The sequence below is a fragment of the Bison bison genome, unplaced genomic scaffold (assembly GCF_000754665.1).
Source record: "Bison bison bison isolate TAMUID 2011002044 unplaced genomic scaffold, Bison_UMD1.0 scf7180017864316, whole genome shotgun sequence".
NCBI lineage: Eukaryota > Metazoa > Chordata > Mammalia > Artiodactyla > Bovidae > Bison > Bison bison.
The window spans coordinates 2,271,612-2,276,733 of NW_011494888.1; positions in this window are offsets into that span (position 1 = coordinate 2,271,612).

Below are 5,122 nucleotides of genomic sequence, written 5' to 3' on the forward strand. Positions count from 1 at the left end.
ATGCAGCCTCCACGCAGCATGGCAGGGCCTGGGGTGGGGAGACGAGGGGAGCAGGCTTAGATCTGTCTGCTGAAGATCACACTGACAGGTTCTGATGATGAAGCAGTCAGGGGTGGAGGGAGGTTTAAAATGACCCCACCCAGCAAGACAGGGAGTGACCCACAACTGTGCACCCCCAAAATATGGAGGAGTATCACAGGCTGTTGTATGAAAGAGCCACACAAGAAGCTGACGCATCAGGCCCGTCACCAGAGCTGCACCCTCCCAGCCCCCACCGCTCCTCTGAAGTTGCTGGGTGCATGGCTACCGCCTATTTGCTCGTATCTTACAACAGTGGTAAAGAACCTACCTGCCAGTGCAGGAGGCACAAGAGACATGGGTTCAGTTCCTGGGTGGGGAAGATCCCCTGGAGGAGGAAATGGCAACCCACTCCAGGATTCTTGCCTGGGAAATCCCACGGACAGAGGAGCCTGGTGGGCTGCAGTCCATGAGGTCATACCATCGGGCACGACTGAGCACACACACCACCCTAAGGTCATCTGCCTTCCAAAGTCCTGCCTGAGAGACCCACCAGGAAAATCAAAGTGCAAAGTTTGAATGCTAAGAGACAGCCGACCTGTGAAGAAATTTCTGCGGGAGCCTTGGAGGTTCCGGAACCACTCTGAGCAGGACACAAATGGGACATTGTTTCTGAGAACTGTATTCAATGCAGATAATCTGAACATTCTGCCCTACAGGCAGAGGGCCATGAACACCAGAACTCAGATGTTTTTCTGTGAAGATAGAAAAGCCTGGTGTGAACATGAGATGAAAGACCCTCCGTGGCATGCAAACCATGAAAAATATTCCTTTAAATCTGCTGCTTGTGTTATGCCCTTTGTACCACACATTTTTCAGCTGCTAATACTGAAATCAAAATAGATTTTTCGGGCCCCAAAGCATAAAGCTCCTCCTAGTCGGGAAAACAAACACCAGCCTTTTGGATCGTCTGAGTGCTGAAATTAGTTCGAATAAGGAACCTAAGTCTTTCAGCCGAGGAAATGTTTGAATGCAGGAGGTCGTCTGAGGACGCCATCTGAGCATTTCTCCTAAAAGCATCTGGCAAGAATGGGGGAGAAAACCACCAGGAGATGAAGTACAGCCCAGGGAGTTGATGCACTGCAGTGCTGAATTTGACAATTCCCTTGGTCAATGAAAAAATCAAGTAACTATCAAGCTAAGAAGAAAGAAAAGAGCATTTTATTCAAGCCAAACTAAGGATTATATCCCGGGAAACAGATCTGGGAAGCTCCAAGAACTGCTCCATTGATCAGGAGTTAGAGATGCAGTTTCATACACTTTTGAGACAAAGAAATTATGAACCATTAGCACTGTATACATAGTTCAATCAAGGTTTGGGGGAGTTTTTTCCCAGTTATGCATGCACGACAAGCCTTTGGTCCTTTATACCCTTGTATGAGATGGAAAGGAAATAGATTAATCATGGAATTACCATATTACAGTGCTGGCCTCTGAAGAAGCGGCCCAACCTCTTCTCACAGGTTGATTTCACCCCCTGCTCAGAGGAGCTGTGATTCACGTATAACGTAGACGCCCACTATGCACCAGGCAAGGCCTGCTATGACAGTGCGTGTCATTTGTCTTTTTTTTTTTTCTTAGTTTGGCTGTCTTGCCACAGACTATTTTTTACTTTCTTCATCACCTTCAAAAGTAGTAGAAAGGAGAGTGTGTAAGTGGAATTGTCTTGTGTGTTCTGAGTTCCCATGCTGAGTCATGGAGTTTATCACCTTCATCTTATAAGGGGAAAAATGGTCTTTGTTAAGGCAGGAAAGAAAAGTCCTCTCTCTGCTGCTGACGGGGTATTCTACTGACCGCTTCCAGCTTTGGATGCATTTATTTCAATCTTCATATTTATTTTCACGAAAAAAAGAAAAGCAAGATTTTAATTCTTCAAAGAGAAGACAGAAAAATTTCCCAAGTCAGAGAGAGAACCATACCATAACCCTGTGTTACTCAGAGCATTCACCTCCACATGCTCAAGTCTGCACTTGATGGCTTGAAGAAGCCCAGGCAAGTGAATCTGAGATGCTGTGGATGCTGGCAGAGATCCTGATGTCCCCACCCCGGGCACGCGGGCCGCTCTCAGCTCTCCCCCAAGCCCCTCTGAGCACCCTTCTCAGCTGAGGGGAGCCAGCTCACTCAAGGGCATGCTCTTTCCCTGGAGCAGCCCACACTGCAGAGTGGTCAGGGTCAGCTGAGGCCTGCGACAAGATTTCAGTAGCGCCCACCTTCCCCCTTCCTCTCCTGCTGCTCCCCGAGTCAGCACCTCAGGAACACGGCCCACAGCACCAGAGTGACTGGCACACTGAGCGGATCTGCTTGTTTTCCTAGATCACGGGGTGAGGACTGGGTCACCCGAGTCTGACTCCTAATCAGCTTTCTTTTCTCTGGGGAGTTGGAAGGGCTGGGATCACAAGCGGCTCCATTTAGGAAGACGTTCCAAGTCCACTCCACGTGACCTGGAACCAAGGCTATAGATGAATCTCCGTAGAGACAGGGGGTTCAGGAATAGGAGACCACCTGCCCTCTCAGGACAAGAAATTGCTGCTCTCCTCCCTTCCCCATGGTTCATCAGGCCCTTTATTCTCCTTTGTTAATGAAGAGTACTTTACCCAAAAATCTCAGCTGTAAGTGAAACATCCTGACACAGAGCTGTTCACATTCTTCCTTCCTCAGCATTTCCACAGCGGTAAGAACAGGAGACCTGTGGAAAGCATTTACTTAATTAACTGCTATACGCTGAACACCTCCTATAAGCCCCTGTGGTTTAGAGTTTGAAAAAGAAAAGTGATGAAGAGACATTCCCACCCTTAGGAGTTTAACATCTGGTGCAAAGAGCCCCAACCCTGTCAAACACAACACTGTTTTAAAACAAATAATTTGTAATGCCACCATCATGATTCTAATGTAAAATTTATTAGATTCAGATTCAGAAAATCATAGTAATGCCCTCTTTGTAAATTATAAGTTGTAATACAGATTATAAAATATAATAACATCACATATTTTATAGTTACAAAATATGAACAAAAAGCAAGTTGTAGTTTTTTAAATGTGGTTCACCATGTGGCTGCTACAGAAATAATCAATTCCTGGGCCTTAAAGTGACACCTGCCAGTCATTGTGAAACCAGAACTTCCAGAAATCTTCCAAAATGCCAGCAGGAGCTGTTCTGCCTTCCCTAAAAATCACTAATCATTTAAGAGAAGAAAAGGAATTTATTTGGTATATATTTAAAAGTTGGCATCTGGTTCCCTGCTGGCTCCAGTGGTAAAGAATCTGCCTGCCAATGCAGGAGACACGGGTTCAATCCCTGGTCCAGGAAGATCCCACTAAGCCCATGCACCACAACTACTGAGTCTGTGCTCTGGAGCCAGCAACTGCTAACCTTGCACGCCTCAGAGCCTGTGCCCCACAAGAGAAGCCACCGCAATGAGAAGTCCTCGTACGTCAACCAGAGGTCCCTGCTTGCCACAACTGGAGTGAAGCCCATGCAGCAGGAAAGACCCAGAAGAGCCATAAATAAATAAAAATTTTTTTAATATTTTTAAAAGGTGGCATCTACTTCTAATATTTCAAGAGTCATGCTTGAGCTTATATATCTTTCTTCTAGTTAGAACAGGGTGCTCAGGGCTAGTGCACTGGGATGACCCAGAGGGATGGGATGGGGAGGGAGGTGGAGGAGGGTTCAGGATGGGGAACACATGTACACCCGTGGCTGATTCATGTCAATGTATGGCAAAAACCACTACAATTTTGTAATGTAGCCTCCAATTAAGATAAATAAATTAATTAAAAAAAATAAGACTAGTCAACAACCTCAGATATGCAGATGACACCACCCTTATGGCAGAAAGTGAAGAGGAACTAAAGAGCCTCTTGAAGGTGAAAGAGAAAAGTGAAAAAGCTGGCTTAAAACTCAACATTAAAAAAACTAAGATCATGCCATCCGGACACATTACTTCATGGCAAGTAAATGGGGAAACAGTGGAAACAGTGACAGACTTAATTTTGGGGGGCTCCAAAATCACTGCAGATGGTGACTGCAGCCATGAAAGTAAAAGATGCTTGCTCCTTGAAAGAAAAGCTATGACAAACTTAGACTGCGTATTAAAAAGCAGAGACATCATTTTGCTGACAAAGTTCTATATAGTCAAAGCTATGGTTTTTCCAGTGGTCATATATGGATGTGAGAGTTGGACTGTGAAGAAAGCTGAGTGCTGAAGAATTGATGCTTTTGAACTGTGGTGCTAGAGAAGACTCTTGAGAGTCTCTTGGACTGCAAAGATACCCAACCAGTCAGTCCTAAAGGAAATCAGTCCTGAATATTCACTGGAAGGACTGATGCTGAAGCTGAAAGTCCAATACTTTGGCCACCTGATGCGAAAAACTGACGCATTGGAAAAGACCCTGATGCTGGGAAAGATTGAAGGCAGGAGGAGAAGGGGATGACAGAGGATGAGATGGTTGGATGGCATCTCCGACTCGGTGGACATGAGTTTGAGTAAGCTTTGGGAGATGGTGAAGGAGAGGAAAGCCTAACGTGCTGCAGCCTGTGGTATCACTAAGAGTTAGACACGACTGAACAACCAGCAGACAAGAGCCACACTTTCAGATAACACCCTGTTAAGGGGTAAATGTGTCCCCAGAAAATCCATATGTTGGTATTGTAACCACTGAACCTCAGAATGTGACTGTAATCAGAGATGGTACCTTTAAAGAGGTGATTAAGTTAGAGTAAAGCCCTATGGCTGGGCCATAATTCACTGCAACTAGTGTCCCTCTTAAAAGATTGTTGGTTTTCAGTTGCTCAATTGTTTCTGACTCTGCAACCCCATGGACTGTAGCCCACCAGGCTTCTCTGTCCATGGGGTTTTCCAGGCAAGAACACTGGAGTGGGTTGCCATTCCCTTCTCCAAGGGATCGTCTCGACCCAGGATTGAGCCCACATCTTCTGCATTGGCAGGCAGATTCTTTACCACTGAGCCACCAGGGAATCCCTTATTATGTTCTGGACTTGACTACGTACTGCTGAAATACCAAAGAAACGTGAAAGGACTCT